Below are 15,543 nucleotides of genomic sequence, written 5' to 3'. Positions count from 1 at the left end.
AAATAGCTTCTTGTATCAGAGATCGTGAGAATATGGTAAGACATATTTAAATAGAGAGTTAACCTAGCAAGGAACTACTTTGCCCACCATGATCTGGATATTTTGATTTAATTCCCATGAAATCTCCTTCACTACCTGATTTCCCAGCCATTTATCATCATACACGCTATACCTGAGAGTGATACCTGGATAAATAGTAGTAACTGTGAATAGGTGGTACCTGGGTCAATAGTAGTAACTATGAGAGGGATCTTGGAGTCCTAGTGGACAATCAGTTAAATATGAGCCAGCAGTGTGCGGCAGCTACCAAAAAAGCCAAGGCAGTCCTAGGCTACATTAACAAAGGGTAGATCTTGATTGAAGCAGCCATTAACAGAGGATAGAATCAAGATATCGTGAAGTGTTATTATCCTTTATAATGCCATGGTAAGACCACACTTGCAATATTGCATCCAGTTTTGGATATCACAATATAAAAAAGATGTAGTGACTGTAGAAAGGGTGCTGAAAAGAGGAACAAAGATGATTAGGGGACTGGAGGCTAAAACATATGAAGAACAGTTTCAGGAATTGGGTTGTCTAGTTTAATGAAAAGATGGACTGGGGGTGACATGATAGCAGTGTTACAATACTTGAGGGGCTGACACAAAGAAGAGTGGGTCAATCTATTTCCCAAAGCATCAGAAGGCAAGATAAGAAGCAATGGATGGAAACTAATAAAAAATAAAACCAACCTAGAACTAAGGAGAAATTTTTTAACAGTGAGAATAATTAGCCAGTGGAACATCTTCAGAAGTTGGGGGTACTCCAACACTGGAAGCTTTAAAAAGAGACTGCACAGCCAGTTGTCTGGAATCTCCTGCTTGAGCAGGGGGTTGGACTAGAAGATCTCCAAGGTCCCTTCCAACTCTGTTATTATGTTCTGTTCAAATGATGGGCTCTTCCCCTCTCTCCTGAGGGTTGTGTTGTCCCAATGTTTATTCCATATCCCAATAAAAACAGTACAATTTCAGCATGCTTTTGGATCTAACTAATTGTGGGTACCATTATAGAAAGAATTGAGCAAAGTATTTTTGCTTTATCGTATTTATACTGTTTCTATCCTATGGCTTTAGTAGACTTTGTGTTTTGCAGTTACCTAGATAGAGTTCTTTTGGAGTGTGGTGAACTATAAATATTGTTAATTAAAAATATAAATAAAAAACTATTCAAGTAGTATGGTTAGAATAAATTATGAAACTCCAATGCTGAGCAAATCACCCCTGCCAGAATTCCAAGGGACCTGAACACCCAGGGGGAGTCTATACTCTGGAAGGTGAGCTGTGTCTACTTTTTTGGCATTCCCTGCAGGGATTAATCCTGCATCCCTTGAAACAGGACTTGGAATTTGGCTGGTGAGGTGACCCTCTATATTTATCAGGGGAAGAACAGAGTTTGGTCACAAGATGTCCAGTGAGAATTTCTTTCAAAGGACATACTCATTTAAAAGCATGTTTGGCAGCAGATGCTGGGACTTTTTCCTGACCATTTTGGAGTGGAGGGGGCTGAAAAGTAGAAGGATCCTGCTGCCTTGGCAAAGATAGGGCGTACTCATCACTTACTATTTCAATGGCTGTGAGATTTTCAGCTCCCTTTCTGTTAACATCTAGGATCCTTCTCTGCTGAGCTTGTGGGAACAGCCTCATTCTTTTTATTTATTTATTTATTTTATTTATTTAGTTACATTTATATACCGCCCTTTCCCTGAGGACTCAGGGCGGTTTACAGGGAATTAAAAAATCCAACATACAAAAGTTAAAACCGAATTAAAAAATATCAAATTGACCCTGTACACAATTAAAACCCCAATTAAAAATTTCTCCTCAGCCTGGGCCCGAGAGCTCAAAGAGCCAGGTCTTCAGGCCCCGGCGGAATGATCGGAGGTCGGGGGCAGTTCTCAGCTCCACCGGCAGCTGGTTCCAGAGGGCAGGCGCTCCCACTGAGAAGTCCCTATCCCTGGGTGTCACCCGCCGGCAATCTCTCACCGGCGGAACCCTGAGCAGACCCTCCCTGTGGGAGCACACTGGGCGAAGGGCATTTGATGCCGGCAGCAGGTGTTCCCTCAAATAACCCGGACCCAGGCCATGTAGGGCTTTATAGGTAATAACCAGCACCTTGAATTTTACCCGGAGGGCAACCGGAAGCCAATGCAGCTCGCGGAGTAGAGGTGTTACATGGGAGTATCGGGAGACCCCCATTACAACTCGCGCGGCCGCATTCTGCACCAGTTGAAGCCTCCGTGTGGTCTTCACACAGTCCGTGTGGTCTTCACACAGTCATTAAGACTGACCAAAGTCTTCATGAACCCATGTGTTAAGTCATGGGCTCTTGGTTGCAGGAATGATGACACGAGGCTGAGTACAGGATAACATACTTTATTCTTGCTAGAACTGTACTGAAACTTGGGCTGCAACCAGCCACAATATATAGTCTAGCCCAGGGGTCGGCAACCTAAAAAAGAAAAAGAGCCACTGGGAACCGGTTCCATCACAAATTAAAAAAAGAGGGAGCCGCGTGCGTGTGTCCATGCACGCGCATGCGCAAAAAGGTTTTTTGCGCATGCGCGGACGCACGCGGCTGCCATTTTTTTAAAAATGAGATGGAACCGGTTCCCGGTTGCCCGACAGCGACGGCCCGTCTGCAAAGCTGCCGCTTTCGGCAGCTTAGCAGACGGGCCGCGGCAGCTTTCTCAAAGAGCGGCGCCCCTGCCCATCCCGAGAGGTGCGCGCGCACCTCTCCGAACGACCGGAGTTGCGCGCGCACCTCCCCAAACCTTTGGGGAGGTGCGCGCGTACCTCCGTGCGAAGGGGCAGCGGCGCCGCTCTTTGAGGAAGCTGCCGAAAGCGGCAGCTTCCTCAAAGAGCGGCACCGCTGCCCGTTCGCGCGGAGGTACGCGCGCACCTCCGGTCGTTCGGAGAGGTGCGCGCGCACCTCTCGGAATGGGCAGGGGCGCCGCTCTTTGAGGAAGCTGCCGCGGCCCGTCTGCTAAGCTGCCGCTTTCGGCAGCTTCACAGACGGGCCACGGCAGCTTCCTGAAAGAGCGGCACCACTGCCCATTCCGAGAGGTGCGCGCGCACCTCTCCGAACGACCGGAGGTGCGCGCGCACCTCCCCAAACCTTTGGGGAGGTGCGCGCGTACCTCCGTGCGAAGGGGCAGCGGCGCCGCTCTTTGAGGAAGCTGCCGAAAGCGGCAGCTTCCTCAAAGAGCGGCACCGCTGCCCGTTCACGCGGAGGTACGCGCGCACCTCCCCAAAGGTTTGGGGAGGTGCGCGCGCACCTCCGGTCGTTCGGAGAGGTGCGCGCGCACCTCTCGGAATGGGCAGGGGCGCCGCTCTTTGAGGAAGCTGCCGCGGCCCGTCTGCTAAGCTGCCGCTTTCGGCAGCTTCACAGACGGGCCGCGGCAGCTTCCTGAAAGAGCGGCACCGCTGCCCATTCGCGCGGAGGTACGCGCGCACCTCCGGTCGTTCGGAGAGGTGCGCGCGCACCTCTCGGAATGGGCAGGGGCGCCGCTCTTTGAGGAAGCTGCCGCGGCCCGTCTGCTAAGCTGCCGCTTTCGGCAGCTTCACAGACGGGCCGCGGCAGCTTCCTGAAAGAGCGGCACCGCTGCCCATTCGCGCGGAGGTACGCGCGCACCTCCGGTCGTTCGGAGAGGTGCGCGCGCACCTCTCGGAATGGGCAGGGGCGCCGCTCTTTGAGGAAGCTGCCGCGCCCCGTCTGCGAAGCTGCCGAAAGCGGCAGCTTCGTAGACGGGCCGCAGCAGCTTCCTCAAAGAGCGGCACCGCTGCCCATTCGCGCGGAGGTACGCGCGCACCTCTCCAAAGGTTTGGGGAGGTGCGCGCGCACCTCCGCCCATTCGGGGAGGTGCGCGTGCACCTCTCCAAACGGGCGGTGCCACTCTCCATTTGGAGAGGTGCGCGCGCACCACTGCCCGTTGGAAGAGGTGCGCGCGCACCGGGCGGCTGGGAGCCGCAAGAGACGGCTCAAAGAGCCGCATGCGGCTCCGGAGCCGCAGGTTGCCGACCTGTGGTCTAGCCCCTAGGCGGCAGCCAATGGGTTTGAACCCACTCTTGCCGCCTGGGGCTAGCCAATTGCAGGACTGGAGACAGCCAGTCTGGGATGCTGGAGAGCCGTTGGCTGCTCCAGCAACGCACGTGGTGTATCACCACAAGCCCAGTACATAACACCCCTCCCCTCTTAGATCGAACCATGACAACCATGATTAGTCTTGACAATTGTCAAGACATATTAATCAACTCTCACACAATTGTAATAAAAATAATAAAAATAATAAAATCACTGTGGCTACAATGAGATTAAACAACGTCTAATGAACAAGCTTCCAATTCAGGAAAAGCAGTTTCACAATGCACTAATTTCTGTAGTTAGTGGTAATAAGTTTTACAACAATATGCATCACTTTATTTTACAATGTAATCTGTGAGGTATGCAGGAGGCTTGTGTGGCCTAGAGGAACGTCTTGGAGTTCCCATCACTTTGTGGTCTACCAGCTTACCCAGTGGGCTGGGTAGACCCATGTCTCTTTGTGCTCCATTGTCAAGGAGATTCAGAATGCTCTGGCTGGCCTCACCAGGTTGGCCCACCCCAGAGTCAGTCTGTTCAGCAGAGTAGGCACAGCGGTTGCTGAGATTCGGTTGGCTCGCTTCGCCAGGGGGTCCATGTTGCACTTCCGTGCTACCCGGTTCTTCCTCAGAATCCATCTCCTCTGAAAAGGAAAAACCCTGGTGGTCCAAGTGAGGGCTGGCTTGGCCACAAGTTTGAGGACCTTGGGAGGGACTTATGATGCAGTCCTCACTTAGTGGCCGTTCTGGAAACCTTTTCCTGAGTTGATCAATGTGTCTTCTGACAACTCGCCCTCCCTCCAACCCCACTTCATAAGATAGGGGTCCGGATGCCTTGGTTATTTGACCAGGAACCCATAAATTTCCTTGACCATAGTTCCTGGCCCAAACCCAATGGGCCCATGTGCAGCTCCCTTGGAGGTTTTGGTCGAGAGGCTTCTGCTGCCACTCTGTCTGGATGCAATCTGTCCAGTTTAGTAATCAAATCAAAGAGCCTTGGTGGAGCAGTGGGCTAATGCCTCCTTAAGTAACACCAGCTGCCTGCAATTAGTGCAGGTTCGAGTCCCACCAGGCTCAAGGTTGACTCAGCCTTCCATCCTTCCGAGGTAGGTAAAATGAGGACCCAGATTGTTGGGGGCAATAAGCTGACTTTGTAATAATGCCGCTGGGGGGGGCCGAAAGCCCTAATAAGCAGGCATATACATAGAATGAAGGCTATGGCTAAGCACATTGATTTGTGCTTTAGATTGTAAGCCGCCCTGAGTCTTCAGAGAAGGGTGGGATATAAATGGGATTAAAAAAAAATCAAATGCCTCCCCCAACGTAGTTCAGCAGGACTTTTACCTGTAGCAGTGCAGGGTGTAGAATGCTGGTAGAGTAAAAAATCTGCCAATCTGTGGTGCCAGTCACCTGTGACAATGCGCTTGAGTGCCTCCTTTGTTGTCCTCACCATGCGTTTGGCTTGTCCATTAGAAGATGGATGAAATGGTGCAGACGTTGCATGTCTGATGAGATTAGCTGTAAGAAAAACCTGAAATTAAGCAGCAGTGAATTGGGCCCCATTATCAGAAACTAAGACATCAGGCAACCCATGTGTTGCAAAGAGTTTTCTCAGCATCTGGATGGTCCTAGCAGTAGTCATGTTAGGAACTGGAATTACTTCCAGCCATTTTGAGGGGCTATCCACTACTATCAGAAAAAGCTGCCCCTGAAACGGCCCAGAGTAGTCTATGTGAATCCTAGACCAGGGAGTGTGCATTTCCTCCCACCTGTGAACTGGGGCCTTAGGCATTTCAGGCCTAGATTGTTGGCATGTATAACAACCATGGACTTGACCCTCGATGGCCTTGTCAAGGCCAGGCCACCAAAGGTAGCTTCTAGCTAAGGCTTTCATTCTGACAATGCCTGGATGTCCTTCATGTAAGGAGTGTAAGATCCTGTCTCTTAGGGAAGTGGGAATTATGACTCTGTTCCCTCATAAAATGCACCCTTTATGTGCAGACAACTCATGCCTCCTGACAAAATAACTTTGAAATTCAGAGCCTGGGCTTTTTTCCAACCAGCCCATATATACCCATGACATCACTCTATTCAGTATTTTATCTGTGGCAGTTTCAGCAGCAATATCCCCTGCCTGGAGGGGAAACTCAGGTATGTCCTGTATGGACAGTATTCTAGCAGCAGGATCTGGATCTGGATCCATTAGTGGCAGTGGTAGCCTACTGAGGCCATCAGCGTGGCCCATTTCCTTTCCTGGTTTATGAATTAATTTGAAATTGTATGCAGACAAAAAAATAGACCATCTCAACATTCTTGGAGATAGTATGTGGGGGGTTTGTTTGTCTGTTGTGAACAGTCCCAACAGAGGTTTGTGGTCAGTGTAGACAGTGAAATCCCTGCCATGTAAATAATCATGAACTTTTTAAACTCCAGCAACTATGGCCAGGGCCTCTTTGTCAATCTGGGCATAGTTGCGCTCAGCAGAGGACAAGGTCCTTGAGTAAAATGTGATAGGGACCTGTTTCCCATTTTTCTCTATGTGGCTTGAGACTGCCCCCACCCCATAGGAAGATGTATCACATGCAAGACATACAGGTTTAGACTATGTAATGAGTTACAGTGGACTTTTCTGATAGAAGTGCTTTTAAATCCTGGAAACTTTTTTCATGTAAGTTAGTCCAATTCCAAGGGGCTTTTTTTGTCAAGCAGCCTGTGGAGGGGCTCTTGCTATTGCTGCCTTATGAGGTAGAAATGTGTGATAAAAGTTTAGGAGACCCCAAAATGCTTGCAGCTCTCCTTTTGATTTGGGCCTTGGAGCCATTTTAATGCCCTTCACTTTAGAATCAGCGGGGTGAATACCATTAGCATCAATGCCGAAACCCAAGAATTCTGTTGATGAGACCCCAATACTGCACTTGTTTTTCTTTAATTTGAGGCCTGCTGTGAGAAGCCTCTGCAAAACAGCCCTGAGCCTTCTGGCCAACACTTCTGGGGATTCCCCAGCAATAAGAACATCATCAAAGTAAGGGCAGACGCCCTGGATACCCTTAAGTGTACGTTCCATAATCCCTTGGAAAATACCCGGTGCAACATTGACTCCAAACTGTAAGCGTTTGACTTTGAATGCCCCTCTGTGAGTCACGATCGTTTGAGCCGGGGCTGTGGCCTCGTCAACCGGCAATTGCTGATAGGCCTGTGCTAAATCAAGTTTAGCAAAAATGGTTCCCCCTTGCAAAGAGGCTAGAATATGGTTGACCACTGGAACCGGATAAGCATGCTGCCAACACTTAGAGACCAAAAGACATATGGACAAAGTGTGCTGACAAGTTCCTTCAGGCAAACGTTTTCAAATATTTAACTAAATGAAACTTCCAAAACAAAAACTATATCCTGTAGTCCAAACATTTAACTCCTGCCAAAATAAAAGAAATGTCCATGTCTTTTTCCCCACCACCCTACAAAAATCTTTACTGTGACTCCTCACTGAGTGAATCATTCATGTTTTGAAAGAATGTGGACCCCATTCATGTTCAATCAAGTGAATCATGCTATAAAAGATGGCTCATGCCAGATCCCATCTGAAGTTGACACCTAGTGGGACAATGTTTCATCACTGTTCATCTCCTGCTGCCCTGATAGCCTAATCTGCACTGGCCCAATGGCCAAGCTTGCCAAGTAACTGTAATGATATGTGAGAATGAGTTTGGGAGATGCTGCCAAGGGAATGGTCAAATATATACAGGTAGTCCTTCACTTAATATACTTAGAGACTGTTCAAAGTTATGATGGACCTACCTGGGTGGTACTTATGACCCAGATTTGAAGTTCTGATAGATGCCCTCCCATGGCAGGTGACCATTTTTGAGCACTTGGCAACCAGGCCATATTTATAGCCATTTGCAGCATACCCTGGTCACATGACCAGATTTTACAACAGTTTTGCCAAAAACTGGCATTTAATTCCAGTTTTTAGCAAAATCAGCCTGTAGTGGGCTATGAGTTTACTTAACAAATATGAGGTTTACTTTATGACTATGATGTTCACTTAACAATTGTTGCAAATAAAGTTGTAAAATCAGGTTGGTCGTGTGACTGGTTTGCATTATGACTGTCACAATTTACTACCATAATGGGCAGACACCATTACAATCGTAAGTTAAGGACTACCTATAGTGGGTGAGGCAAGCAACTCAGAAGCTCTCCCCCCTTCCCATACTTTCCAGGGTGTAAAGGAGACAGGACAGATTGTACTTTCAGACTGGTGAGATTATGTCAATGTAACCTTACAATAAAATAGAATTAGCTCATTTGTTCCTATTTCCTATCTGGTCTACCTGGTAAGATTGACAACAATGGAGTATGTGTTTGATATTGTCCATCTTAACGAATTGAAACTTAACATTAAGAAAACCAAGATCATGGCATCCGGCCCTCTCAATTCCTGGCAAATAGATGGGGAAGAAATTGAGGTAGTGACATATTTTATTTTCCTGGGTTCCAAGATCACCACAGATGGAGACTGCAGCCAAGAAATTAAAAGATGCTTGCTCCTAGGGAGGAAAGCTATGGCAAATCTAGACAGCACACTAAAAAGCAGAGACATCACCCTGCCAACAAAAGTGTGTATAGTCAAGGCTGTGGTCTTCCCAGTTGCAGTGTATGGATGTGAAAGTTGGACCATAAGGAAGGCTGAGCGCCAAAGAATTGAGGCCTTTGAACTCTGGTGCTGGAGAAGACTCCTGCGAGTCCCTTGGACTGCAAGGCGATCAAACCGGTCAGTCCTAGAGGAGATCAACCCTGACTGCTCTTTAGAAGGCCAGATCCTGAAGTTGAAACTCAAATACTTTGGCCACCTAATGAGAAGGAAGGACTCACTGGAGAAGAGCCTAATGCTGGGAAAGATTGAGGGCAAGAGAAGAAGGTGATGACAGAGAATGAGGTGGCTGGATGGAGTCACTGAAGCAGTAGGCATGAGCTTAAATGGACTCCAGAAGATGGTAGAGGACAGGAAGGCCTGGAGGAATGTTGTCCATAGGGTCGCGATGGGTCGGACACAACTTCGCAGCTAACAACAACAAATCTTAACGAAGGATGTTTTCATGGAAGTGTTTCAGAGACTTGTCTCACCACATCTGCTTCCCTGCTGGCATCAGTCATCTGACGATAAGGTACGTTTTGTATCCCCTTTGTAATGTAGCGTGGTCGCACAAAGAGACGGACACTCGGCTGGGTGAAGAGACTTCTTTATTGTTGGTCAGGAACGAAGCTGGGGAAAAGGGGGTTACCTGGCATACCTTTATACCTGCCCAGGTGAATACCAACCAATGGATTCAAACCTGGGCTTCCCGCCAGTGCAGGTGGCCAATAGATTTAAACCCTGGCTTCCCGCCAGAGCTGGCCATAGCCCGGGCCTGTCAAACTCGTTTAAACCAGGCTTTCCCACCAAATGTGGTTCTAGCCTGGAGCTTTCCAGCCCCGCGCCTCCTGCTGTGCTGACAGCCTGTGTATGCTTTAGTCGCATACACTACACCCTTAATGATCAGATCAGTCCATAGTCTAGTAACTGTATTCACTTCATGGTTTAGTGAGCGCTAAATCTTGATAAAGTTTTCTGTGGCTTGGCTTGTTGTGTCTTAGATAAATAGAGATGAATCATATTTACACATTATACAAAAGAGATAATAGAAGATCTAAGAAGGAACAAAAAGGACCAGAACACATCGTCTCCAGCAATCTACCCAGAGAAGCAGGGATTAGCACTAGAAAAACAATGAAGTAGAAAACTATACCTTAATAAAAAAAACTGCCAAGGAGAAAATCATACTCCTTTCAACACTGGCAAGGCAAACTACTGAATATAAACAGGTACTAAACCCCATACTCATAGCACCAACAAAGCTGCCTAGTTGAATAATGAAACATCTGCAAGCAAACAACCAAGCTCAGAGAGCACCAAGGATTCCACAATTCATTCCTGAGCTACATCCTTGCTGTGCTGTGCTGTAAAGGGAAGGGGAGGGGAGGGGAGGGAAGGGGAGAGAAGGGAAAGAGCTTTTGCAATTGGACAAACTGCATGTAGCTTAAATTCTCCTATATCTTGTTTGCAGATGCTGGAAACAAATAAAATTTGGGTATTCCAAAATAGATTAGTGAGTTCCAGACCAGATTTATTTCTAATTAGAAAAATAAGCCTCACTCATTGGGGAGAGTGTAGAAAAGAGGTAAGGTAGATGGCCCTAAAAGTAAAGTAGAAGATAGAGAAGAGGGATGAATACGATAAAAACAGGTTTCATGTCTCCCCTTGTCAACAAGAATGTCAAGGGGTACATTTTGAAGCATATCATCCCTGTTTCAGAAGAATATTGGCAAACTAAGAGATGTCTGGAGGAGCATAGAAACAATGATGGGCCCAGAGGCAAAGTTCTGTGAGGAAAGATGAAAAAGATTAGATCTGTTTCATCTGGAAAATGCTGATGAACCAGTTATGGGATAATAATTTTCAAAATTTCAGTTTCTTTTTGAGAATTTTAAGGAGGAACATGCAGGTAAAAGTTTCCCCTTTTCAGTGATGTCCAACTCTGGGAGGCAGTTCTCATTTCAATTTCTGAGTTGAGGAAGCCAGCATTGTCTGAAGACATTTCTGTGCTCATGTGGCTCATGTGACTATATAAAAAAGGCACACGGAATAATGTTACCTTCCCACCAAAGTGGTACTTATTTATCTACTTGCATTTGCATGCTTTCGAACTGCTAGGTGGGCAGGTGCTGGGGCAAGTAACAGGAATTTACACCACTGCGCAGTGCTTGGGTCTCGAACCTGGCTGTCAGCTTTCAACTGACAAGCTCACTGTCTTCAACCGCTGGGCCATAGTGGCCCTCTTTAATGTCTATTGTGTCTATTGATAGCTGATTTATCTATATATTGTCTGTAACGTAAAGTACATTTACACACTAACAAAAGTACCAGAACACATCCTCTAACCAACCCATCACAGTTTACAATGCAACTGTCACAAAATATAATTCATAATTATAAGATCAAACATAACATTGCAATAAAAATATAAAGCAAGAAAGTTAAATTAAATCAGACAGTGCTTGATGATGCTGTACATGCTTAGATTATTTCCATAAAATTGTCCTCCCTGTATATTTCTTTTCTCACTTAAGGGAGCTCTCTAATGAAAATCACTCCAGGTCTAGACACAATGGAATGTATATTAAAGTGAAGTCTGCAACAAATCTATTGTCTGTAATGGGCAAGCTTCTAATCATTTTGACTGACAATATCTGTGTCAGATTTGCTCTGGGGTCAGGGAGCCAAACCCTCATGTCTTCCTTGCTTGCTGATCGTTCCATGGCAATAGTCATGGCGTGAGAAAGGTCTGCCTACCTTAGGAGTTAGGCCTTGCCGAGGATCCTAACACTCCTTCCTTTCCTTTCTCTTTTATGTTGTTCATTGCAGTGCATGTAAAAAGAGTTGGAAACAGACCCTGCCTTATCTACAGGGCCCAATTTGGGCAAGATAGGCAGCTCAAGCACCGTGACACTATAGAAAATGCTACGTGAAGATGAAAATGATTACAATTCTTTGGTTCCAGTTTTTCCTGAAAAGGCACTTGGAGGCACAAGATGCATGCTGTCTCTTCATCAAGGCAAACTTTCTGCTTTGGTCTTTATTTTATTGGCTTCCCCAGTTTAGAAGTTCACTTCTGGTTGGCTTTTCTTTTCAGTTTCTTGTTTGCCCTGATTCTCCTTGGGAACAGTACTGTTATTTACACTGTCAGTGTTGATCATTGCCTCTACCAACCTATGTATCTTTTCCTCTGCATGCTGGCATTCACTGACATCATGCTCTCCTTATCTACTATGCTCAAGATGATGGCCATAACTGGGTTCAATTCTATAGCATTGCCTTTGATACTTCCTTATTCCAGGAGTTCTGCATCCAAAGCTTATTGGGAATGGAGCCAGCCATGTTGTTAATTATGGCTTTGGACCACCACATTGCCATTACTATCCACTGAATCATTCTTTTATCCTCACTGGCCACAGGATAGATAAGATAGGCCTGGTGGCAGTAATCCATGAAGCAGCCTTCATGGTACCCTTGCCAATTTACATTAAGAGACTGCCCTTTTGCCAAACAAATATTCTCTCATATTCTTACTGCCTACATCAAGAGGTTGTGAAGCTGGTTCGTGCCAGTATTAAACTCAATGCTATCTTATGGACTGGTGGTCAACATTTTTGCCATTCACTCATTTCTCTTTTTTACATCTTCATCCTGAAGACTGCCCTCAGTCTATCTCAAGGGACACAACTGAAGGCCCTGGGAATCTTTTTCTCTCACTTCTCTGCTGTCTTTCTTTCCTCTATCCCTTCATTGGATTGTCAATGGAGCACAGCTTTCAGGAGATCCATGACTCCAATAGCCATACTGTCCTGGCCAACCTATACCTTCTGGTACCTCCAGTATTGAGCCATCTCATATATAAAATGAAGACCAACGAGATCCAATGCAGAGTCACCTGGTGATTCCACAGAATTGCTTGAGAAGGACCTTCCAGGATTCAAGGTTATAATGCACTCAAGAAAATTCTGGGGTTTGATCTTCCTGAATGCCATAGAGATGTTTTCCTTTGGCTGCAGCTCTTTTTCTCATGACACATAATGATTATTAGGGTTTTTGTTAATCTCATACAGGTCGCAGACACAAAGACTGAATTTGTTGTTTCCCCCCAAAAACCACCCCTGTTTAATTGTAGAACAATTAATTATTATTCCTTATATCTAAACCTAATGCTAATTCTTTGTTTGGTTCCATTTTCCTACCTATTCATTGCAAAGTCTTACTATAAGTTATTATAAGTTTGCATGAAGGTAAAAGACATCGTCTGGTTACTGTGGCCCAGACACGTGATTTTTATAGCAATGTGTTAAAAGCAACCCCCCTATCATTTTTGGAAGCTGTTAAGGGATACGGCGAGGGAAAGCTTCAAGATGTTGCAGACAGACAGATAGAGGACAATGGTGTTGGAGGGGATCAAGATACAGTTTCATTGGATGTTGCAGGAGGCCAGAGGAAGACGCGTGCCGCCCTAAGAAGAGCGAGACGAGAGCAAGAGCAAGACCAGCAGATAGTTATGGAATCTCCAAAGTGTATTTACAGTGAAGATGTGGGAGGGGCGCGGTCCAAAGAAGTTTTGGGGGTCATGACAGACGTGCTCCAAAAGTTTTGGGGCGTTAAGATTGCTGATTAAATTTTAAATTAGTATCTTAATGGATTAAATTTATCATAGAGGAGAAAGAAAGTTTTTTTTTAATATTTAACACAATTTAAGATGGATGTTATTTGCTTGTTAGAAAAGTATATTAGGGTTATGGACTAAAAGTGTGTGTTGAACTAAGAATGGGTATGCAAGCTCCTAATTAACAACAAGTTGTCTTACAGACTGCTTAACCCTTTTTTTTTTACTCTTTTTATTTGAACTCAAGGATGACTTGGAACTGCGAGACATTTGGTGTGATACATGCAAGAATTATTTTTGATTATGGTTTAGTTTGGTTGGAGATTATTAAGGTTAATAGATAGGCGCTTTTGGCGCGTAACTGAGAATTTGTTTATTTTTTTTCTTTGAAATTAATATGAATAAGGACTGGGATTAAGAAAATCTATTCTGAGTAAAGCTCTTTTCTGTTTTTCTCTTTTTCTTTTTTACTTTATTTGTAATATTAGTATTGTTTGTATTCATTTTACATGAGCTAGAGGGAGATAGAACTAATAGTTTATTGCTGATAACATAGGGGTGCTTATGTTTGTTTTTTGATTTTATACCCTGTATTTAGCTCTGGGAAGTCGGGGGGGGGGGAGGAGGGAATGGGGGGAAGGGATAGGGAGGGTTGGGTGGGGGAGGGGGAGGGGGGGATTAAAGTCAAAATGTATTGTAAAACTTTTTAAATAAAAAAAAAGTTATTATAAGTTTGCAACTTTCAATCTTGTCTATATATACACCACCCCCACCCACAACAACAAAAAAACCAAGGAAGACATATAATGACTCTTTCAGGTAGATTTCTTTATTGTACCATACTTATTGACAGAATTTTGCCAAACAAAAACAAACTACTGCCCACATGAATCCTATGTCTAGGAATTATTAGGAAGGAGCTTCCTTCACCCCTTTTTTTTCTCACACAAAGTACCTGAAATGAGCTGCCTCTTATTCCTTTGGAATGTACTCCCTCTCTCCTGGTAATCTACCTTCTTACTATAGGTAGTTCTTAACTTACAACAGTTCATTTAGTGACCATTCAAAGTGACGTATGACAATTTTTCACAGTTACAACCTTTGCAGCATCTCCATGATCAAAATTCAGATGCTTGGCAACTGTTTCATATTTATGACCGTTGCTGTGTCCCAAAGTCATACGATCACTTTTTGCGACCTTTCCACAAGCAAAGTCAATGGGAAGCCAGATTCACTTAACAACCAGGTTATTAACTTATCAACTGCAGTGATTCATTTAACAAGTGTGACAAGAAAGGTCATAAAATGGGGCACTTAATAAATGTCTTGCTTAACAACAGAAATTTTGGGTTCAATTTTGGTTATAAATTGAACACCAGCTGTATATACCATCACAATGTACTACTAAAAGTTTCCGGTTTGTGTGTCATCAAAAAGGATATGTCATAAGGCAATAATATTTAAATCAAATGGGTTAACTTAAAATGTGTCAAAAATCCCTATGATATAGTAAAAAAGATGTGATAAAACATTTCCTGTTGACAAATCCATGGTCATGTGACCACAATTGAAGTTTTTATTTTTTTGCTGGAAACCACTATTCACTTCTGGTTTCTGGCAAAAATGCCCATTGAGAGCAATAGTTTCAGTTGTAGTGTTTTCTTTTACAACTGACACATTTGTTTAAAATGTAAACATGGGTCAGTCACATGGTGACCCACTTAATGACCTGCATGACTTACTCTGGGACTTACTCTGCCTGAAAACATGCTAGAGTGGCTTACTAAGCTTAAACATCATCCAATAAATAAACCAGAGCAGAAGAGAAAACTCTTAACTCTTTTCTCTGTACATGGATATTTGGTAAGGGAGATTTCTGAGAGAAAAGCATCACAAGAGATCCCTTTGGGTTTCCACTCTGTTTCAGGTCTCATCCTATGGGATCCATTTCCCACCTTCTCCTTGCATGTTTTTGGAATAAAATATAAGACAAAGACCTATCCCTGAGAATAGAAAACTTTACTTTCAGCGAGAATAATCATGCCCCAAACTCTCAGCAAAGGTCCTTCTTAAGCATGGTTATTTATGCCAATTCTTCTAGAAAGTTTACAAAATCATTGGGAATTAGTACAATCTTCTCTGGATATTTCTAAAATTATTTGAGAAGATGGAAG

At 44.8% G+C, this 15,543-nt stretch overlaps 1 pseudogene across 1 annotated transcript; it reads left to right on the top strand.

The window, feature by feature from the left end:
• Positions 1-11,750: 11,750 nt before the first annotated feature.
• On the top strand, positions 11,751-12,600 carry LOC308668061 (olfactory receptor 51E1-like; annotated as a pseudogene). Its single transcript has one exon. The product of its transcript is annotated as an olfactory receptor 51E1-like (transcript).
• The last annotated feature ends 2,943 nt before the right edge of the window (positions 12,601-15,543 follow it).

Source organism: Vipera berus (assembly GCF_964194415.1).
Source record: "Vipera berus genome assembly, chromosome: 4".
Taxonomy (NCBI): Eukaryota; Metazoa; Chordata; class Lepidosauria; order Squamata; family Viperidae; genus Vipera; species Vipera berus.
This window is presented reverse-complemented; position numbering and strand designations above follow the sequence as displayed.